Source organism: Palaemon carinicauda, chromosome 5 (assembly GCF_036898095.1).
Source record: "Palaemon carinicauda isolate YSFRI2023 chromosome 5, ASM3689809v2, whole genome shotgun sequence".
In the NCBI taxonomy this organism is placed as follows: Eukaryota; Metazoa; Arthropoda; class Malacostraca; order Decapoda; family Palaemonidae; genus Palaemon; species Palaemon carinicauda.
The window spans coordinates 139,885,630-139,909,884 of record NC_090729.1 but is presented as its reverse complement, the minus strand read 5'-3'; the positions used below and the strand labels follow the sequence as shown (position 1 = coordinate 139,909,884).

Genomic DNA, 24,255 nt, shown 5'->3' with positions numbered 1-24,255 from the left:
TCCCTAGAAGATGACGCCAGAAGCATCCACCTGCCACCATCGCAGCCGCAGGTAACCAAAACAAGAATGGTTTCTATATCCTCAATACCATTTCACACCGTAGACTCATGGTAGACACCGGCGCAATGCAGTCAACGTTCCCACCTTCCAAGTCCGACCTAGACCGTGGTCTCGACAAAAACGCTCCCTCACTCATCACCGCCAACGGATCTCCCATACGGTGCTATGGGATTAGGACCCTCAAGATATCTATCATGGGCCGTTCGTATTCTTAGCCCTTCGCCATCGCTGACGTCAATCGCCCCCTCCTCGGTGCGGATTTCCTCGCCCACCACGGACTCCTTGTCGATGTCGCTAATAAACGTCTCATCGACACGGGAACCTGCCAGTCCCGCGCCCTAGAATATGGCCCTGCAACAATGTCCGTATCCGCCGTAATGACGCACCCCTATGCCGACCTCCTACGAGAATTTCCCGAGGTTTTCAAGCCCGAGCTCCGACACTCGCCAGGTTCTCCGTCCAAGCACGGGATCTACCACCACATCACAATGACAGGACCTCCTATTCACGCCAAATTCCGCCACCTCCCGCCCCAGAAACTGAAGGATGCCAAACGCGCCTTCGAGGACATGGAACGCATGGGTATCTGTAAGAAAGCATCGAGCCCCTGGGCATCGCCCCTACACATGGTAAAAAAGCCGGACGGGTCCTGGAGACCTTGCGGCGACTACAGGCGCCTCAACCTCATCACAACGCCCGATCACTACCCGCTGCCCAACATGCAGGACCTAACGAACGCGTTGCACGGCACGAAGTATTTTAGCAAGATGGACCTCCTCAAGTCTTACTTCCAGGTCCCCGTATTTCCGGAAGAAATCCCGAAAACTGCCATTGTAATGCCGTTTGGATCCTACACCTTTGCATACTCAACCTTCGGTCTACGCAACGCCAGGGCGACCTTCCAACAACTAATGGATAGCATTCTGGGTGACCTACCTTTCTGCGTCTGCTACGTCGACGACATCCTGATATTTTCGAAAACCAAGGAGGAACACCGGAGGCACGTCCGCACCGTCCTCAAACGCCTACAGGAGAACAGCCTGGTCGTACGTTTCGACAAATGCACGTTCGGTGCGGAAGGAGTGGATTTCCTTGGTCACCGCGTATCCTCGTGCGGGGTAAAATCTATGACAACGAAGGTCGACGCCATCAGAAAGTTCCCGATACCTACGACCATCCGCCAACTTCAGGAGTTCCTGGGGATGGTCAATTACTACAGGCGCTTCATCCCCAACATCGCACAAACCCTGTCACCCCTCGACAACGTCCTGAAAGGAAAAGCGAAAAAACTCGAGTGGGGTTTGCCCCAGCAACAGGCATTCGCCCGGACGAAGGATGCCCTCGCGAATGCCACCACCCTGGCTCATTTCGACGACAACGCGCCCCTGAGACTAACGACCGACACCAGCAACGTCGCCTGTGGGGCTGTGCTGGAGCAACTCGTCGATGGTTCTCCTCGACCGCTGGCATTCTTCAGCACGAAAATGAAACCCGCCGAAACAAGATACAGCACCTTCGATAGGGAACTCCTCGCCGTCTACCTCGCCGTCTACCTCGCCTTCCGCCACTTCAGGCACATCTTGGAGGGCACTCCCTTCACAATCGCGATGGACCATCAACCCCTCGTACACGCTTTCACGAAATCGACAGACGCATGGTCCTCCCGACAACAACGTCATCTCGCAACAATCGCCGAATTCGGGTGCACCATACGTTACGTCCCAGGAAAGAAAAACCCAGTCGCGGACGCCCTTTCAAGGATTGAAATTGACGCAATCCACCTGGGAATCGACTACGCCAATCTCGCAACTGAACAACGCACCGACCGAGAAGCACAGGATCACCTGACGGGGCCATCCGCGCTCAAGATAAGTGCGATTCCCCTCGGACCAGCAGGAGTAACTATTCTTTGCGACACCAGCACCGGTCGCCCACGTCCCTGGATACCAGCCTCCTGCAGAAGGAAAATATTCGATATCATCCATGGACTTTCACACCCCTCAGGACGCACCACCGCTCGCCTTCTGTCTGAAAAGTTCGTCTGGCCAGGGATAAAAAAGGACGCCCGGGAATGGGCGAAGTCATGCATCAACTGCCAGTCAAGCAAAGTCAGCCATCACACCGAATCGGGGGTAGGCGATTTTCCCCAGCCAAAAAGACGTTTCGGTCACATACACATCGACGGGACCATTGCCCCCTTCTGGATCTGCTCGCTACCTGCTTACGATCATCGATCGCTCCACGAGGTGGTTGGAGGCATCGCCGATGACCGAAGCTACGACTCAAGCATGCGCCGAAGCCCTCCTGTCAAGCTGGGTTAGCAAGTTTGGCGTTCCTGACGACATCACGACAGACAGAGGCCCCGCTTTCCTCTCAGAAATACGGCTCGCTTTGGCGAACCTGATGGGGACGACGCTCCACAGCACCACGGCAGACAACCCCGCGGCAAACGGCATGGTCGAAAGAACTTACCGCGCCCTCAAGGCGTCCCTGATGGCGAGCTGCACCGACGGGGACTGTAAATCACGACTTCCTTGGGTACTCCTCGGCCTTCGCACCGCCCCTCACGCAGACGGAGAACCTTCACCCACCGAAAAGGTTTACGGGGAGGCGCTCTCAGTTCCTGGCGAATTCTTTCCCTCATCAACCGACGACACGCAGCTGGATCACCTAAGGGACATCGCCAGGAAATTCAGGCTATGTCTCAAAACTTACCAGGACAGAACCAAGCACTTCAAGCCAAAAAACCTGGATGACTGCGGGTACGTTTTCGTCCGTGTCGACGCTCATCGACAACCACTAACTAGACCTTATCAAGGCCCCTACTGAGTAATTAAGAAGACACCGAAAGCCTTCCTTCTCGACGTCAATGGCCAAGAGGACTGGGTATCAATAGACCGCGTGAAACCAGCATTTCTCGAAGGAAGCGACATCGCCTCCGCCGGACCTGGCAGATCCAGAGTGCCACCTCAAAACAAGGCGCCCAACGAAAGAAAAATCATCAAATGACGACAAGAGGAAGAGATCCTTACGCCGACCGCCGGCGCGCCCCTCCGGTCAAAAACAAGAGGAACCCTCCGACGCCCAAAAAGATACGAAGATTGATCATCAGCCCTCTACGCCGCCCGATGTCTTAGGGGGGGGAGTACTTGTAAGGACACCGCTCCCTTCGTCGTCCAGAAAATCAACAAACTGTTTATTTATTTGAATTCTCCTTTCGCTATACCGTGGTTTCCCATGTATATGTATTCCGCTCTATCAGAGCTACATTTTGACATATGTATTATTTCATTACATGTTTCTGTTAACTCATAATTCGTATATTTGTAAGTGTAAGAAAACACATATATTTTGGCGGGCAATTCAATCTGATTTGGCGCCAGCGCCATCCTTCCTTTCCGTCCGCACCTTGTAATATACTCCCATGCACATTTGAATAAAGTATCAGTTGATCTTGGTGACGCTCATCTCACTGTCCTTACAGAGTTATCTCTCATAAGGTGAGATATGACTTAAGGGGAAGTTTATATTTACGTCAATCTAAATCTATCGGTGTCAATCCTTTATTGTAATGGTCTACGGTATTACCTCCCGGTGGTCCTTAGGACGTTTTGACTTTTACAGTACTGCTCCCCCTAACGCTTTGTGAAACTGTCGTTAACGTAACTGATTCAGTCCAACCACACTTGATTGGGATTTACTATTCAGCGCCCTGGAGTAGCATCTGAGCATCAAGGTGATATCGGTGCCGACAGTCCCGGTATAGAGTAATCTTTGGACTTGAACGTGTGTAGGGAAAACAAACCGTCTTCATTGCGGTTCTCTAGTTTGTCAAGTGTGAGAGTGTTGGCGCTCTATCCTTCAGGCTCGGGTCCGGAAATCAGAAACGGGGAGGCCTTTCCCGGAATTATTTCCCACAATGTTAGCTACTGCCATTTTCTTTCCCTCTTTCCCTTGGAGTACCATGTCAATTTCGGTCAAAATTGATCAAGATCTTTCACGGGACTAAATTTTACTTTTCGTTTTCTAAAGATGGGCATATTGAATCCTTTTTCAATGACTTTTCAAGTAGCCCCACCCCAACACAAAAATGCTAGCTCAGGCCTTTCGCCACAGACCTCACATACAAAAGAAGCCACTAACTTTTAACACTTAATTTCACTACTATCAACACTAGCAAACACCCACAAAAGTTATTTTCATAGGATTAACAACGAGATACTCAATGATTTCCGCTTTTAGCCAGTTTTGATACAGAGCCCTAACACACACGTCCACACCCGCAGAGTTAATCAGCTGATGAGGTTTTTCCGGAATGCACGGTCATGTACTAAAAGTAATTGTACAGATTACTGCTGAAATTTTATATGTATTTATATACTATATTTTCAACTGTCCGTATTCCTGTTTCTGATATTAAGCCCCCATAAGAAGTGATTGCAACCTGTTCAAACATTTTTTTTTCATAATCTTGTACAGTACTTCATACCCTATAGTTCTTCCATGTCCTATTCTTTTGTCACACCGCCATGTCTCAATATTCGCAAACATTGTAGGTACTAGTACTTTTTCATAAATCTCTATTCTCACCAGTAAATGCTAAATCTCCTACCCTGTCACTGTCTCTATACTTCCTAGCTTCTTGCACCATGTATTTTATTTTGTTTTCATTTTATCTAAGCTATGCTAAAACTATGTTTTCTCTTTTCTGAGTACCATTCTCCTAAGTGTTTATACTCTCTACCCGTTTCTGGGACTTGGTAAAAGACAGACCAACACGGGAAGACCGGGAAGACCAGTTTTGTAGTTAAATGGACAACCCTTTAGTGTTGGTTTTACTTGATGTGGACTATGTGTTTGTGCTTTTTTTGTTGGTTTAGATTGGCAATTGGCATATTAGGTGAGTTTGAAGGGAAAATGGTTGCTGGGATTCTTCATAATAATTATGCTATACATAAGTATGGGCTTTATAAAACAAACACTTTTGTAAATTTTTAAAATCTTTATTCAAACAATCAGATATTCAAACTACTGTATATACTTATAATTATATCAGTTTATTCATGTAATAATAAGTTAACATATTTAGTACATATAAATATGTAGAGAATATATACATTGTGATATACATAATATATACATACAGATTTACATGATACATTAAACATCCATAGCATTGCAAAATAACATGGATAGTCCTAGACATAACATAGCAAAATCAAAATCTTAACTCAACTCCTGCCTGACACCGCATGACATGAAAAAGATAAGAAATTGTTTCTTACCTAAAAATGTTTACTCAATGTATAATGGTGATTAACACTTCTTAACTTCGCTCCTGTCTGACACCGCATGACAGGATGAAGATAAGAACTTCAATGTTTACACAAATTGTCATGACAGATCAGCTTCTTATCTTGACCCTTGTCTGACACAGCATGACAAGTTATAGATAAGAAGTTACAATTTTTGTTTCACTTAGTACCTCAGCCCCTGTCTGACACCGCATGACAGGTTTAAGATAAGAAGTGGAACTTTAATCTTAGTAAATGCAAAACTAGCAATTAGAAATAGAGTACCTTTTAAGTTTTTCTTTTCCTCTTTTTGTTACATGTATCACTGCATACCCAACTAGCCAAATCAATATCATCAGTGTTTTCAATATTCTTACATCTATAATGAAACCATGTCAAACATCTTGTACAACTTAACATATTATCAAAACATTCAGGTAATGAGCAACAAAATAGTTCAATTTTGGCTGAGAAAATACACAAATCCTCACACAGCTTTTTATGTATTTTTGGAAAAGGCCTAAATTGTTGTTTTTGTAAGCATTCCACCAAATGTTGTTTTAAAGAATTTTGATCAAATTCCCAATCTATTGACTTTCCTTTAAATAAACTATCAAGACCACCCTCACAAAATCCACCAAATAAGCAATTGCAAAACCTCACAATCAACTGATCCCTTCTGTTTTTGCAAATTTGGAATAGCAATTGAATTTGAGTCCTTGCCATAACCATAGAGTTTCCCAAGCTGCGTAGAAAGTGAATGATTTAGAGAATTTTTTGATGCCAAACTATCCAATAACAATATTTTCTCATTCTTACCCATTTTCTGGGAACATGATGCAACCCAATGATTATCCCCATCATGATGAATTTGGCCAGTAGGTGCACTGCGAGATTCAAAAGGATTTAAATAAAACCATTTTAGCTTTTCTTTATCAATTTTGCCAATAGTGTCCACGTCCAAAGGATTTTCAACATTATTTACTGACTTTGGATCTCTAAGCACAGGTGTAAGAGTTGTTAACTGAAAACCATTAATGTATTCATATTGTGTTTGCATAACAGCATTTGTTAGTGTCATGCAGTCACTATCTAACTTTTCACCATTTAAAATAGTGGCATAAATATCAGTTTAATTTTGAGATTCTGTTGGTGTTTCTATCGATGATTTAAACTTAACTGATTTACCTGGAGTTTTTGAAGGGGTTTTTAGAATAGATTTTTCTAACTTTCTTATTTTTGGGGGAGTTTGTTTTGGAGTAGATGCCAAAATGGAATTATCTCCTAAGGGCTCATTTTTTGAAGGAGTTTTTAGAGTAGATTTCTTTGGTGTTTGGGACAATTGAGGAATTCCATTTAATTTTCTTCTTTTTGAATTTGGAGTTTGTTTTGGAGTAGATGTCAAAACAGAATTGTTATCCAAAGTTTCATTCAAAGTTTCATTAAAAGTTTTGTCCATAATAAATGAATCAGGAGCAGGTGTAAACTCATTAATTCTAGGAGCCTTGCAACCAGATTTTTTGTCATTTCGCTTTTTTGATTTTCTAGACAGAGAAGTCAGATTTGTTGTTTTTTTATCATCTTTTGTTTGAAGACCTAAACTCATTTTTACTGCTATGATATGATAACATTCAGATGATGAAGGACAGTTGCAAGATTCCTTAGGAGCAATAGTTACTGTATATTTATCTCCTATAACACCCTGAACTACAAAGCAACCAGCATCAGGCACATGAAATATACCCTTATTTTGAATAACTGTTTTAGCCAAAGACTTCTGAGGCAAACGTCTATGACAAACAGACTGTTCATTCTCTTTGTTACCATCTGCTTCTAAATTGCCAACATCATCATTAACTATGCAATCCAAATTTGCTCTATTCTGGTCCGGAGATTCATCTTTATCATCATTGATATCAACCTGTTTATCACAATTAATAATGCTATCAACTTTTTCAGGAAAATAATTTGGATCATAAATGTGTTTTACAATCTCATCTGGAGATAAAACATCATACTTTGGAATTTCATCTCTATCAATCAGAAGATGACTAAATTCTTTTTTTTCAGGCGATAACTGCCAATATTTGCTTTACCACGACAAATTTCCAAATGATAATACTTTTGAAGGTGCCAAAATGAAAGCATGGTACAATCTGCTGGTCTTCTAACATTTTTATTTACACCCTTCAGCAATCTATTCAAAGACTCAGCAACGTTGTTTGTTATACCAGAAAAAGGGTAATAGAGATCAAATTCCTCAACAATCCACCTTCCTGCATAGTCTGTGGTAGCATTTTTGACACAATTCTCAAAGTACTCATAGACATCTTTTGACCAATTTTTGGATTTATCTGCATACATTGTATCAAAATCCTCCCTTGTTTGAGCATTTAGCAAGTCTTCAGCCTCTTGAACATGAAATGCAATATTATCAGGTGGAACACCTGTGAATTTATTCTTCAGATGATATCTAATATCATTTTTAATATGGTTCCAACAACACAAAACTTTGACATTAGGTAATTCTTTTTCATCTGCACTAGTGACACCAATTTCACGATCAGAAACAAAGGCAAATCTATTGTTTGGCTTGCTGAGTGCAGGGATCTTTTCCTTCAAAGTTTTAAAAAAAGTTCATGACAAGATTGATATCTACGACTATGGATCAAAAATGCTATCGGAATGGAAGGCTCCTCTTGAAAAGCTACATGCTTACATGAAAGAACAGAAACATAAAAATCACCAAACTCATAAGTAGTATCACAGTGAAAGTTAATTCTAGGTCGAACACTTCTACACTGTAAGAGTTTATTAACTTCTTTAAATATATCTGTGTCACCCAACATCAAGACCAATTTTGGATAAACAGCTACTGATAGAGTGAAGTTTGGAATACCATAAGCCAGCTCTACCACATTGCCAATATCATCTCTACTTAATCTTTTTTTCCTATCTTCATTTTTTTTTCATATTTCTACACTGCTCCTTATTTTGGGCATTCAGTACACCTTGATCTAAACCAGAAATATTTTTAGTGACCTGGGCCCGATAAGATTCAGCAGGTGTTTTATTCTGAACTTCTTTTCTAATTTCATTCAAAGTAGAAGAAGCTGTTTGAATGAATTGATTAGACTTGTCTTTTGAATTTCCATGAGCCAAAGGGACAGATGTGTTTTCATTGCCTAAATAGTGAACAATGACGAAATGCATTAAATGTGAAATCTTGGGAAAATACACAACTTTTTTGAATTTAGATGAATATTCATTCTTACCAGCCCCAGTCCTTGTATCAAAATATTTTTTTTTTTGGAAAACAGGTTTTTTTTTTAGGTATAATTTTACACCATGTTGTATCCAGTGATAATCATCACATTTCTAATCTTCACCAATTACTCTTGTATCAAAAACAAAAATCTCACCCCCTTTTGGTTTTATAGCTCGACTTTTAGAGATCTTATCTGAATTTTCAGTGAGTAAACAGCTATTTACAATTTGCAAATATTCCCCAAAACTCAAAGCGTTTTCTGGATCAGTGACTTGATATGCACTGGCGGGAAGGTGTCCTCCACGGGTCCACCTATCTGTTTATGATTGTCCAAAGGAAATGATTGGTTACTGGTAGATAAATCAGTAACTTCTTTAGAGGAGTCAATTCCTCTATGACTAGCAATGTAGTGCTCAAGCATATCAAGTTCACTTGCAAATGTCACTACATCTACAGTACTTCAAAACAACACTAATTGATTCAAACCATCAAGAAACACAACACAAGTCCCCCTAACAGGCCACAATACCTAAAATACCTATAATTTACACTGTTCAAACTGGTCTTCCATTTCCTCGGAAAAGGAAGACCAAATTGGGGAATTTCCAAAAAATAGCAATTTTAGCCTGTGGTGGTAATTCCCATAATCAATGAGATTGTTTCCAGATGTGGCTTTTAAGTTTTCAATCGACAATAGGATGGTGTATAACTGTAGCTGTGTGGTTTGAGTTCCAATTGGGGACACTGTAATCACCTATAAAGTGTTGTCCATTTAACTACAAAACTGGTCTTTCCGGTCTTACCGTGTTGGTCTTTCTTCTATCCTTCCATTTCTATCCACTCCATTAACCTTTCTAATTTCTGTTTTGTGTCTTATTATTAACATCGCTGACTTCTGGGGAATTGTTGCTAAAAATGAATTTCTTTAGTCACCCCAAATTACGACAGTTGTTTATGGCTTCTCTACTTTGTATCTATTGAAACTTTATATTATGTACATAAATCAGGGCTTCTATTTTGATGTTTCAAATCAGGGTTATCGTATTCTCACTTATAGTATTAACTTTATCTGTGACAATTGAACATAATTTGGATAAGAAAATATTCCCTGTCTTACATTTCCTTCAGTTAATATATTCTGTATATCTGACAGGGCTCTCAATTATTGCTTTAACTTTCTCATTTAATTTACATATAATCTTAGCATCATTTTCCGTATCGTCTTATTCAATTCTTTAATACAGACTTTCATATGCAGTTTATCGAAACATTTTACTGTATCCCCAAACCATACGTATGTTGAGGTTCCTAAATACTTTTTATGATCTATGGGCTAACTGCATTCGCAGTGTGACATGGTTGATCCGCTGTTGATCTATTGTCATCGCCTAACCAAAATAGAAAGATCGAGAAAGCCGTTTCAGAGGAAACACAAATCGACTACTACTACTGCTGCCATTACACCTCTTGAGAAATTGCCATATGTGATATGTCTATTGTCGAGAGGCTTTCCTTTAACACATTATCAAATTGACATAGCTATTGGTTAGGTAAGTCTATAATTAGACCGGTTACTGGTTGCAATTGGGATAACCTTCATGTATGCATGTCCCTTTTGTAGTGAAGGCCCCCCTTTTTTTTGTCCGGTAGGCCTATGTAACAGTACGGCAAGCCTCGGTGAAAAGTTAAATGTTGAACAGTAAGCCCACTTTTATGCTTATTATATGCACAGTAGCCTAACAGTTTTGGTAATAGTACGATACTTTATTATTTTTCGCCAAATGCATGAACCCTATCTTGTGTTTTATGGGTTCAAGTATAGAAGGGTGCAATATTTGAGAGGCCATTGAAACTCCCATAATTGAATAGGGCTTTGCAATTACACTATTTTGAATACCGTACACTACTGGCTGAAAACTGTTAGCAAAGTTACAGATTTTGATAGAAAAAAAAACAACCCTTTTGCTCCTTTTGTCGTCATAGCACATATAGGAGCCTTCTTCCACACAACAATTTAGAAAAATGGTAAATATATGATTCTTTAATTACTAGTAAAACTGTAATCCACTTTAAGAAATGAACGAGTGCCGGTGTGACGGTCTGAATGATCCCCCGGTCTGAGAATTCTCTTTGATAATCTGCGCATGCCAGTGCCTACGAGGTTGATGTTTTATTTTCCTGTAATGTTAGTGTGTGCAGCTCAACATTACCGCTTGCCAGTACATACGAGCTTGATGTTTTATTTTCATGCGAGCGAAGCGAGCTAATGGCGGAAAAGAACCATTATACAATGTCAAGGAGAATTCTGAGACCGAGGGATCGTTCACACCGTCATACCGGCTAGTTTGGTATTTTTCTCTATACTTTATGTTTAATAGGGGCTTACTTATCGGTTTGGGAAGCTTTCTGTGCATTTACAATGATGTATCTGTCAGGTATTTTTTTTTAAACCAATTAACAGCTTACAAGTACTTCTTCATAAGTTCCCAGATGTTTTTCTACAACAGGCATTTTTTCCCACCTTCCCCTTCAAGTTCAAACTTCACCACCCCCCCCCCCCCCCAGCTAGTGGTTGTAACCTGGTAACTACTAGGTTAGATTATGTGGGTTTGTTAGGTTTCGTTAACACCAAAGAGTCTCCTAACGGCATTGTACTTTATCTCTTACACTTGTCAAGCACTCACCTTTTCTTCAAGAGTCATGACCTTCCGCTGCTGTTTGGCAGAGCCTTCACCAGAAGTGGCAGAACCATGCTTGGGGGCCATGATCTCAAAGCAGAGGTTTAGCAAAAGCAAGGCAAAGTCGGGTGAAATACAGCGTGTGTTAGGAGGCTGCTTCAGTGCGAATAAAATAATTTTTTTTTTATGGGTATTGCGTTGTTCTTATGCACGAAAAAACAAAACCGCGAAGAAAGAACCCGCGATTAAGGAGGTCTGACTCTACCCCCACCTGCTAATTAGCGGTTCAGGTGGTTATGCCTCGCTAAAATTATCATGGCTCGTGTTTCAGCTTCGTCAAAAGTAATACCCCTATAAATAGCTCCAGGTTTGTATGTTAGTAAAATACAAATTACTTACAAATTTGTCATTTTTCCTAATGATACAAACCTGGAGCTATTTATAAGGGCTATTACTGTACTTTCGGCATAGCTGAAAGACAATCCATAAGATTTTTAGCGAGGGATAACTGCCTCAACTGCTAGTTAAGGGGAAGGGGGTTAGCCAGCTACCCCGCTCACTCACACCTGGGCTGAGCACCCACCTTGCTTGCAGGCAGGATTTTCTTTAGTTGAATCAGTAGAACATCAAAAGTTCAAACTTGCAGGAAATGTTTTTATGTTGAACATGCCGGCGACATCGTTGGATATTCACTCGTTAATTAACCTGGATTTTGGCAGTTATCTTTGGGGATGTACTACAATTTTGGTTATTGGCTTTTGCTTGTTGGATTTTGCTTTTGGATTCTCTTGAAACATTATTGATTTGGATTATTTTGATTATTTTGACCCTTGCTTGTTTTGATCTCTCTTATTAACTATTCATAATGGCTGACCCTTCTCCTGCTTATAGAAAGTGTGAGAAAGGATGTAAGACCCGGCTTCCTAAAGCCGATGTAGATCCCCACTCAATTTGTGTTAAATGTAGGGGTAAAGTATGTGAGTTGGGGGATCGGTGTGACGAATGTGTTTTGTTGTCTGAGAGTGAGTGGCTGGCTTTTGATCGCTACACTTGTAAACTTCAGAGAGACAGAGTTAGACGTAGTTCTTCTCGTTCTAGAGAATTATCCACTTCCCGTGTCATTGAACCTAATCCTTCCCCTGTAGTGGTAGTTTCAGATCCCATTACTGTTATCGCTGAGCCTATGCTTAAAGACATGATGGTAGCTATTCAAGCCCTGGGAGCAAGGGTTGAATCATTCGCTGTGGACAGGAACCAACTTATGTCCGATGTGAATCAATTAAAAAGTGTTAGTGCGAAAAGTGCGGTTAATGTGTTTAGTGCAGTGGAGGGTGCGTGTGCTTGGACCTGTCGTTCACCTAGCCTTAGACCTCTTCCAAGCTTCCGAACCCTTGGGAGAAGGAATGTCGATTGGCGAAAGGGAATGAGAGGCGTTATCGCTTGAGCAGGCGTACCTGTTGACGCTTCACGGGACGCTCACCCTCACCATGGGAAAGGTGAGGTTAAGGTATTTACCTCATCTTCGGATGACGCAGCGCCCAGCAGGGGCTGGCGTCAAGCCTCCAGACCTCTTAAGAGGAAAATGGATGTGGTAGCTCAACGTTGCGTCTTGTCGCCGCAAGCGCCTGGCTGTAGCCATTGGAGCAGTCCAGAGCATTTCCCTTCGTCTGTAGGAGGTTCTCCTGCTAAATGTCCTGATAGGATGTCAGAGTCTGACAAATGTCAAGTCCAGTCTGTTTCAGATCTAGTTCCTGAGTCTGGTATCACTTCAGTTCATGCTCCGCCGCCGCCGTCAGACTGGTTGTCGTCTTCCGGACACTCGGCGCGTTACTTGAGCGATGAGGAAGGCGAGTTTGCGGTTGAGGTAACTTCCCCTGCGTCACAGCAAGTTGACCTGAATTGGAGTATGCTGCAAGACATGCAGCAGCAGCTCTCGTCTTTTATGCAGACGTATCAACCTGCTGTCAAAAAGAAAGTGGTTCGCCAAGATCCCAACCGCCGGGAAACTTTACAACTTGACGCTAAGCATCCTAAGGCGGGTAGTCTAGAGGCGCTTGACGACGGACAGCTTCCCAAGGGTCAAGCAGTTAAACATGGCGCTGAACGACATGATAAGGTTTCTTTAAAACATCGAGATCCTGATCCTCTTGACACCAAACGTCAAGCTTTAAGGCGTGACGCCGAGCGTCAACCAAGCAAGCGCGATGACGATCGCCATGCAGCTAAATGTGATGCCGAGCGTCAAGTTAGACGTGATGTCGAACGGCAAACGCGTGACGTCGAGCGTCAAGTGAAACGTGACGTCGAGCATCAAGTGAAACGTGACACCCAACGTCAATCAGATGCTGAACGATATGCAGTCGGACGTGACGCCGAGCGTAAGAGCAGCGGACATCATGATGACGCCAGTCATACCAAGCGTCAAGATCGCGGGCGCCGTATTGCCGATTCTCATGATCGCGACCGACTTCTTTCTGAGCTTCGAGCGTTGAATCATCGTGATGCTGTACGTGATGACCCTGCACCTGTGATGGACAGTAGTCGGGCCCGTAAGGAGTCTCCTCTTGTTCTGCAAGATGCCTCTACGACAGTTAGAGTTTTATCAGAGGAAGAGCCTGATGATCACTTTTCCCCGGCTGAACTTTAGGAAGATTTCTCTGAGGGAGAAGAGCCTAAAACCCTTCATCATTCAGTCGATCTTAAGAAGATTATGAAAGTATTTTAAACATAAAACTTACCCGCTGGTTATATAAGAATGGCTAAAGTCCCTGACGTTCCGGCAGAACTATTCAAAACTCGCGGCTATCGCAGATATGCCAGGTGTACACTAGCGCCCTGGTGGACTACAGGTAGAACTAATCCAACCTATTCAGATTTTCTCTGCCGGCCATACTGGCCAGAACGTTGAAAATTCACTCGCTATTTACATTCAATTGGACGGTTTATTTGGTGATGTACTCTGTCTTTTTGTTTTTGGCTTTCGCTTTAGTGATTTCCTTTTCAATTTTTCTTGAAATCTTTATTATTTTGGGGTTATTTAGTTATTTTGACCTTTATTATTGTTTTATTCTCTCTCGTCACTTTTCAATATGGCCGACCCCTCCCCTGTACATAGGAAGTGTAGTAAGGGTTGTCAGACTCGCCTTCCTAAAGGTTCTGTTGATCCACACACAATTTGTGTTAAATGTAGGGGAAAATCATGTGCTTTTGGGGTTCGGTGTGAAGAATGTTCTTTGTTAACTGAAAGTCAGTAGGTAGCTTAAGAGCGTTATACTCAGAAATTAGAGAGAGATAAGATTAGACGTAATTCTTCCCGTTCTGTGGATATTTCTGTGTCTGATAACATTAATCCTATTCCTTCCGATGTAGTGGTAGATTAAGAGCTGAAAGAACCTACGATGAGGGAGATGTCCGCAATTCAAGCTCTCGGTGTGAGAGTTTAATCTTTAGCGGCGGACAAAAAAAAAATTGTCATATTAATTTACTTAAAGGTGGTCGTACTAGTGATCAATCAAGTGTTTAAAAGTTCGACGTCCCCCGCAGAGGATCCTCCTCGACGTGAGCAGACCGTTGCAGCTGCATCGCTAGACCTTTCAGCAGATTTTCGTGATCTCCCATGCCTGCCAGACCTGCTAGTCTTCCTTCTCCGTTCCTGGACGCAGATGCGCAGTGGGCGCCAACGCACCCCGTTTTCCAACTGGCACCGGTCCCTTCGGGGCAAAAGGGCTTATCTCACAATGTGAGTAAGTCCCTTAAGTGCCAGGTTTTACCTGCGCGCCCACGATCTCCGTAGCGCGCAAGCGCTCTCCTGCTGTAGCTGTGGACCAGATCTCTTCGGACTCAACGCACGCGCCAGCCTTCGCCTGCGCGCCATCGGACGCACTCACATGTGCGCACTTCTAGACTGGTACGAGTCTCTGCGCGCCCACGAGAAGTCTCCTGTGCACGCCCATGAGCGTTCGCCTTTGCGTGCCACTACACCTTCTGGTCCTGCGTCCCAGCTGATATCTCCTGACCGCGCATCTGCACGCCAACGATCTCCCGCGCGATCCTTCGCCTGCGCGCAAGCGCTCTCCAACGCACCCGCACGCCCATACCAGATCGCCGAAGGTATCCCACGCGCTAACTCGCCTGTGCACAGTCGTTCGCCTTCTCGCCCTACGCGCCATCGCTCGCCAACGCGCCATCGCTCCCCTGCGCGCCGTCGTTCTCCCGGCCGCCAGCGCTCACCCTTACAACCGCGTGCACCCACGCGCACTTTCACCTGCGCGCCCGCGTGCCCGCCCGCCCGCGCGCTCACGCGCCCTCTCGCCTGCGCACCCTCGCGCACTCTCGCCTGCGCACCCGCGCTTTCATCTCCGCGCGCATGTGCGCCAACGTTCGCCCGCGCGCGATCCTGCGATTTTACCACTGCGCCAGCGTGATCTTGACCGCGATTCCCGCCGGGTTTCGCAGCACGAACAACCTTGCGAGTCGTCTGGAGCATGTACTTCCAGATCATCGTCTTCACGATCTCCACCCCTTAAGTGCAGAACAGCGCATTTGCAGGAGGAGGAAGAATCTTCAGAGAGGTCTAGGCAACACTCTTCTTCTTCTTTTCAGGCATGCCCTGTGGTGTCTACTCCTACGGATCGCCCGATCCCCTTCCCTCCAGCGGGAGTCGCTGACACTGCGTCTGTTAGCCGTCAGCCTTGGTTAGGGTCCCTGATCAAAGCGGTCGTCCAGGCTGTTAAGCCGGCCCTCGCTGATCTAGGCCTCAAACCAACGGCAGCCTCGTCTCTGCTGAAGAGAAGGAGAGGAGTAGACTTCGTAGTGACTTCTCCTAGGGTTAAACTGGCTCGCAAGAAGTCTGTCAGGAAGGCACCTTCCCCCTCTCAGACGTTTTCTCCTTCTCCTTTGGACGAAGCCTTTCCGTCCTCAGGAGAGTCCAGCGAGGTGAGACATTCTCCCACGGCACCAATGGGACTTCTTTACTGGAGTCCCGTATCTCTCCTAGGATGGAGCTCAAGGACTCGAAGACCGTCCCAAAGTCTTCATCCTGGAATCGACCAGAGCCAGCAAGACCCCAGGAGAACGTCCACGTGTCCCCCCTAGTAGAGCAGCTGGGGACAGGAGACTTTGCTGCCAGTCCACAAGGAGGAGAGCTGCATGCCTTCTGTCTGGTCCTGAATCTGATGAGGCATCTCAACAGGTTCGAGGATCCGGAGACCGCCCCTTGCGAAGGCAAGGATACGGTTCTGGACCAAGTCTACGGCACTCAAAAACCTCCGAATGCCAGTGCGGCTCTGCCCTGGTCCCAGGGGGTGAAGAGCCCCAGAGACAAGGTTGAGAGCCAGCTCTCCGAACTCGCCTCCTCCAGCCGTTCCTATGCCGGTAACAAACTCCTCCCACCTCATCGTGTACAACAGAGGAGGTACTTTGAGATCATGGGGAAGTCTTGTTTAGCTCTTCCTCTCCACCATTCTGTGGAAGAGCTTTCCAGGGGAATTTCTCTTGAGAAACTCTCCGCCCGGCAGGTGACATTCTCGGCTACAGAGATCTTGAGCCAGGAGAAAGTCGCAAAGTGTGCCATGCAGGCCACTTCATGGCTGGATGTCTGGCTGGGGTCTCTGGGCATCCTGTTGCGATCCGAGGACTTGTCCAAGGAGAGCACCAGGAAGGCCATGGAGACTTTTCTTTTCTCGGGCACGTGCACCATCGAGTTTCTAGCTCACCAAGTTTCGAACTTGTGGGCAAACTCGATCTTGAAGCGTCGTGATGCGGTGACCGAGAGGTTCCACTCGAAGGTCCCAGCCGTGGATGTCTGCAAGCTCAGACACTCTTCCATCCTTGGAAAGAGCCTGTTTGAGCCCAAGGATGTGGAACGCACAGCTGAGAGTTGGAGGAAATCGAATCACGATTCTCTCCTCCAAAGGGCTCTTACATCCAGACCCTACAAGCCTCCAGCACCTCAACAACAACAGCCTCGTCAGTCTAGGACATAGAAACCGGCTCCGGCAGCAAAGGCAAAGGTGTCCAAACAGCAGCCCTTTCTGGTCAAGGACAGGAAGGGCGGAAAGTCCTCCAGGGGAGGCAAGAATCCTAGAGGGAGTGGCCGAGGCCGCAAACACTAGGATTGGCAATCCCCCTGCATGTCCACCAGTGGGGGGATGCCTGCAAAGTTGTGCGTTTAGGTGGCAGCAACTCTGGGCTGATTCTTGGACGATCTCCGTGATCAGCCAAGGATATCGCGTCCCGTTCATAACATCTCTACCTCCCCTGACAGCGAATCCAGTGTCGTTGAGCTCATATGCCATGGGATTGGCAAAGGGGCTAGCCCTTCGGGCAGAAGTCGAGACCATGCTCAAGAAGGATGCTCTCCAAGAGGTCGCCGATGGCTCCCCAGGCTTCTTCAGTCAACTCTTTCTTGTAAAGAAGGCGTCTGGAGGCTGGAGACCCGTCATCGACCTCTCAGCCCTGAACAAGTTTGTCAAACAAACTTCTTTCAGCATGGAGACAGCAGAGACGGTCAGACTTGCAGTGAGACCGCAAGACTTCATGTGCACACTGGATCTAAAGGACGCGTACTTCCAGATCCCAATCCATAAGTCTTCCAGGAAGTACTTGAGATTCAGCCTAGACAACAAGATCTACCAGTTCAAGGTGCTGTGTTTCGGTCTCTCCACAGCACCACAGGTGTTCACCCTGATATCTTCGTGGGCACACAGGATCGGCATCCGTCTCCTTCGCTATCTGGACGACTGGCTGATCCTGGCAGACTCAGAGTCGACCCTTCTTCGACACCGAGACAAGCTTCTGGGACTTTGCCAAGATCTAGGGATCATGGTAAATCTCGAGAAGTCTTCTCTGCTTCCATCTCAACGACTGGTATATCTAGGCATGATATTGGACACCAATCTCCACAAAGCCTTTCCATCAGACGACAGGATAGCAAGGCTGAGGAGGGTCGCAGAGCCTTTCCTCAGACGAGAAGATCTTCCTGCCCAATCTTGGTTACGTCTCCTAGGTCACCTGTTCTCCTCGGCCCGTCTAGTTCCAAACGGCCGCCTCAGGATGAGATCCCTGCAATGGCAGCTCAAGTCCCGGTGGAATCAAGGCCACGATTCCCCCGACATTCTGGTCCCTATGGGTCCTGCGGAACGGACGGACGTGCAGTGGTGGTTGACCGACGGAAACCTGCGAAAGGGAGTGAATCTTCTCGTCCTCCCCCCGGATTTGATGCTGTTCTCGGACGCGTCAAAAGAAGGGTGGGGGCCCCACGTTCTGAACCACAGGATCTCAGGCCTATGGTCAGAATCAGAACCTCCACATCAATCTGCTAGAAATGAAGGCCGTATATCTGGCCCTTCAACAGTTCCAACAGACCCTGGCGGGTCACTCTGTGGTGGTGATGAGCGACAACACCACAGTAGTGGCTTATATCAACAAGCAGGGAGGTACCTTTTCACAACAGCTATCCCATCTTGCAGTAGAGATTCTGAGATGGACCGAAGTCCACTCAGTACCACTATCAGCTCGCTTCATTCCGGGCAAAAGGAATGTGCTCGCCGAAAGTCTGAGCAGAGCTTCGCAGATAGTGAGTACTGAGTGGTCTTTGGATACTCTGGTAGCCAACAAAGTCCTGACTTTGTGGGGTTCCCCGACAGTGGACATGTTCGGGACAGCCTTGAACTTCAAGCTGCCGCTGTACTGCTCCCCAGTCCCGGACCCCAAGGCACTCTGGCAAGATGCCTTCCAACAACGGTGGGACAACATCGACGTCTACGCCTTTCACCCGTTCTGTCTGATGAGAAGGGTGCTCAACAAGACCAGACTATCGATCAACCTGTCAATGACCTTGATAGCTCCGCTATGGCATCATGCAGAGTGGTTCCCGGACCTTCTGCAACTCCTGACGGAACTCCCAAGAGAACTCCCCTCACGACACGAGCTACTCAGGCAACCACACTGCAACATCTTCCACAAAGCCGTAGTATCGCTTCGACTTCACACCTGGAGACTATCCAGCATCTCCTCATAGAGAAAGGCTTTTCGCAACAAGTTGCGGAGAGGATGTCTCGACACCTGCGAAAGTCATCTGCAGGGGTCTACCAGGCGAAGTGGAGAGTCTTCTGTGGTTGGTGTCGTGGGAGGGGTATCTCTCCCCTCGATGCCACTATTCCAGCAATAGTGGAGTTTCTTGTATATTTGTGGGAGGAAATGCGGCTTTCGGTCTCGGCGGTGAAAGGCTATCACTCAGCCTTAAGGCTGGCCTTCAGGCTGAGAGGAATAGACATTTCTTCCTCGCTGGAACTTTCTTTGCTCATACGAAGCTACGAACTTACCTGCCCTCAGTGGGAAGTGAGACCTCCTCCATGGAACGTGGTTCGGGTTCTCAGGGCTCTTAAGAGACCTCCGTTCGAACCATTATGCCAGGATTCTGATCGTCACCTGACTTGGAAGACAGTGTTCCTGCTCGCTCTGGCTTCAGCCAAGCATGTCAGTGAACTTCATGATCTCTTGCACGATGTCGCCCATTCAAGGGGATTGGGGGAGGTAACGTTCAGGTTCGTCCCTGAGTTTGTTGCTAAGACTCAAAATCGTGGAGTTCCGGACCCACGGTTCGACTCCTTCAGGATTTCGAGTCTTCGTTCTGTAACAGATGACCCAGACCATCTACTATGCCCAGTAAGGAGTCTGAGGCATTATCTTAAAAGAACAGCTGCAGTTCGTCCTCGCATGCAAGCCCTGTTTGTGAGCACAGGAAGGACGAAGAGGAGGGTCACCAAGAATACCATCTCAGCTTGGATTCGAAGGGTCATCCATCATGCCCTGAATCCAGACCCTCCCCCGTCATGTCGCCCTAGAGCACACGATGTCAGAGGCATCGCAACGTCCCTGGCATTCAAGAGAAACTTTTCTGTGACGCAGGTGCTACAAGCTGGGGTCTGGAAGCGTCAAACGACCTTCACAGCCCACTACCTGCAAGACGTGACCCACAGGAGCCTCGATACTTTCTCTATCGACCCTGTGGTGGCTGCACAACAGCTGGTCTAACCTCAGGCTCCTTAATGGACAGGTAGCAGAAGGTTGAGGGCATTGTTACCCAGTTTTAGATTGCATGAATGAAAAAGTATGTCTGGCCCTTACTCTTTTCTTCATCCTCCCCTCTCTTGGGGAAAGCAGCTTCCTGGGTTCTCTGCAAGGCTGACCTCAAACCACTGCAGGTAAACCATGCTTCCTTGTGTTCCTAGTATTAATATAATACTGTCGTGTCCCCCATACCCTTACGAGGTGGTATTGGGAACGTCCTAACCTAGAATTCCATCTAAAGGACTTCAGGTCAACTTCCTAGGACGAGTTACACTTCATTCCCTCACACACAAGCTTATGTAGGCCGCACGTTCCTTGCGGAGCAAGTAATTTGTGAGGTGCAGAGACTCCTTTTCTCGAGTGCTACTCACTCGGATTCTGAGTCCCCGGGCAAAAGCCAAAGCCAGTAAGGCTGGGACTTTCCACCCTACCTAAGGGTTAAGTCACCCCATGTAAATAGCGTGGTTTGTATTTCGGTTACGGAACAAATGACAAATTCGGAGATAATTTGTATTTTTCTTAACTATACAAACCTTAGCTATTTACACATATTTGCCCGCCAGGCCTGGCCCCCGTGAAGTCCTACCTCTAAGAGAAGTGAATCAGTTCACCGGTGTGTGAGGGGGTGGGTAGCTAGCTACCCCTCCCCTACCCCCTTGTTAACTAGCGAGAGGGTAGTTAACCCTCGTTAAAAATCTAATGACTCGTCATTTCAGCTACGCCGAAAGTAATACCCCATGTAAATAGCTAAGGTTTGTATGGTTAGGAAAAATACAAATTATCTCCGAATTTGTCATATTAGTTGAGGTCCTGTCATGTTATAGGTTATGGTACCGTTTTACAGCCCCTAGAGATCATCAGCCCCCTGGGTGGACCACTGGATCTTCTAAGGATAGCAGACAGAATGAGGCAGAGAACCATTGCAGTCTGTTTCCTTATCAGGTACAAACCTCTTATATTGGTTATATGTAACTATTAAGTGAATTTCCAATCAAATTGCTGTCTCTGACCCGCCACCAAGGGTGTCAATCAGCCATTCTTATACTGTATAACCAGCGGGTAAGTTTTATGTTTAAAAATGATATTTTCATAATAAAATAAATTTTTGAACATACTTACCCACTGGTTATATAAGTTATTATCCCACCCTCCTCCCCTCTAGAGACCAAGGGGCAAGGAAAATCCAAATAGGTTGGATTAGTTCTACCTGTAGTCCACCAGGGCGCTAGTGTACACCTGGCATATCTGCGATAGCCGCGAGTTTTGAATAGTTCTACCGGAGCGTCAGGGACTTTAGCCATTCTTATATAACCAGCGGGTAAGTATGTTCAAAAATTGATTTTATTATGAATATCATTTTACGGAAGAATTTCCAGACCAGTTTGTTCCTGTTGCTCCGCGTTCACCTCCTTCTGAGTTTACCTTAAGGAAGGCAGCGAAGGAATCGCTGTTCACTAAGATGGTTCTCTCTCGGTCTTCGAAGAGAGCATTAAGGATGTTGGGAGATTGGATACAGTCCCAAAAAGACCAAGGCAAGACAGCCTTCGCTTTTCCTCCGGCTAGATTAGCGTCCAGGTCAAGTGTGTGGTACGAGACAGGAGAAGTTCTCGGCTTGGGAGTTCCTGCCTCTGCCCAGGGCGACTTTTCAAGCCTAGTAGACTCTCCTCGTCGGTCGGACATGAGAAGGACTAAGATTCTTTGGTCGACTTCTGAGTTCGATCATCTCCTCAAAGGCGTTTTCAGAGCATTCGAGGTTTTCAACTTTCTGGATTGGACTCTGGGAGCCTTGGGGAAGAAAGTTTCAACCCTTAAAGATCCTGACACTGATAGTTTTATACACATTATGTCGTGTATGGATAAAGCCGTTAGAGACGGCTCTAAGGAGTTGGCTTCCCTATTCACAGCTGGAGTTCTTAAGAAAAGAGCACAAATGTGTTCTTTTCTTTCTATGGGAGTCACACCCTTCCAGAAGTCTGAGTTGCTGTTTGCACCTCTTTCTCCCTCTCTGTTTCCTCAGGAGTTGGTGAGAGAGGTTGTTTCCGCTTTGACCCTGAAGGCCACTCAAGACTTAGTCTCAAAGACTGCAAGGAAGGTCCTACCGACTCCCTTTACTAGCCGTAAACGGAAAGAAGAAACTCCCTTTCCTCATTCTTCACAGCCTTTTCGTGGGAAGTCCGTCAGTAAGGGTAGTTCCAGACGCGACGGGATGAGAGCTAGAAGGAGAGGTTCCAGACCTGGGCGAAGCAGAGTCTGACTGCTTTTGCCTTTAGACAGCAGTAGGAGCCAGACTGAACACCTGGTGAGCTTGGGAGAGAAGGGGAGCAGACCCTTGGTCTGTTCGTGTTTTAAAGGAGGGATACAAGATTCCTTTCATTATGAAACCTCCGTTAGTTTTAGATTCGATAGATCTCTCTCCCAGATACAAGGAGGAGTCGAAGAGACAGGCTCTGCACCTCCAAATGTCTCTCTTGTTGGAAAAGAAGGCAGTAGAGAGGGTGCGAGACTTTAAGTCACCAGGGTTCTCCAACCGCCTATTCCTGGTTCCCAAGAACTCAGGGGGAGGGAGACCAGTCCTGGACGTAAGTATCCTCAACGACTACATTCAGAAGACGAAGTTCTCTATGGAGACGCCAAAGACTGTGCTAGCAGCAGTAAGGAAGGGTGACTGGATGGTCTCTTTAGACCTCCAGGACGCTTACTTTCATATCCCCATTCATCCAAGTTTCAAGCGTTACCTGAGGTTCGTTTACAGGAAGGAGGTCTTCCAGTTCCAGGCCATGTGTTTCGGCCTCAGCACCGCTCATCTAATTTTCACGAAGCTTATGTTAAATGTAGCGAGTATGCTGCACTCAAGAGGCATCAGAGCCTCCTTGTATCTGGACGACTGGCTTCTCAGAGCTCATTCCTTCAATCGCTGTCTGGAGGATCTGCGTCTGACATTGAGATTGTCAGAGGAATTGGGTCTTCTTGTAAACATAAAGAAGTCCCAGCTGATTCCATCCCAGAAGATCCTCTATTTGGGGATGGAGATTCAGAGTCTAGCTTTTCAGGCTTTTCCATCACCCTCAAGGATACAACAAGCCCTCCTGAAACTTCGTACTTTTCTAGAGAAAAGAGTTTGTTCGGTGAGAGAGTGGATGAGTCTGCTGGGAACCCTCTCCTCACTGGACCAATTTGTTTCCCTGGGAAAACTGGATCTCCGGCCTCTTCAATTCCACCTCAATCCTCATTGAAACAAAGAGGAGAGCCTAGAGACGGAAAGCATTCCCCTTACGGAACCAGTAAGAAGTTGCTTCCAGTGGTGGAACGACCTGGGCAAACTTCAGGAAGGTCTCTCATTGGAACAAAGGAGCCCAGACCTTGTGTTGTGTTCCGACGCCTCGGACTCGGGGTGGGGAGCAACACTGGGCAAGTTGGAGATCTCAGGTCTGTGGACAAGGGATTAGGAGAGCCCCCACATCAATTAGAAGGAGCTGTTGGCAGTCCTGTTGGCCCTCAAAGGTTTCGAAGGGTCGGTGTTGAACAAGTGGTGCAGGTCAATGCTGACAACACCACAACATTGGCCTACATAGCCAAACAAGGCGGGACTCACTCAAGGTCACTTTACGAGACTGCAAAGATTCTTCTCGTTTGGGCAAAGGAAAGGAATGTAACCCTGCTTACAAGGTTCATTCAAGGAGAAAAAAATGTAATGGCAGACAGCCTCAGTAGGAGGAATCAAGCTCTGTCCACGGAGTGGACATTGCATCAAGATGTCTGCAAGAAGCTTTGGCAGATTTGGGGTCGTCCGTCCATAGACGTGTTTGCAACCTCAAAATCGAAAAGGCTGGAGACATACTGGTCCCCAGTTCCGGATCTCGAAGCGGCACACATAGACGCTTTC

The 24,255-nt window shown here is 45.9% G+C and overlaps 1 protein-coding gene across 2 annotated transcripts in view; it reads left to right on the top strand.

The window, feature by feature from the left end:
* The first annotated feature begins 9,973 nt into the window (after nucleotides 1–9,973).
* Nucleotides 9,974–24,255, top strand: part of LOC137641511 (rRNA-processing protein UTP23 homolog) — a 172,182-nt gene continuing 157,900 nt past the window's right edge. Inside the window, exon 1 of one of the 2 annotated variants that reach the window (XM_068374131.1) lies at nucleotides 9,974–10,172. The gene's annotated coding sequence lies outside the window, so the exon portion shown is untranslated. The remainder of the gene's footprint in view (nucleotides 10,173–24,255) is intronic. The other variant, XM_068374130.1, reaches the window with a different exon arrangement.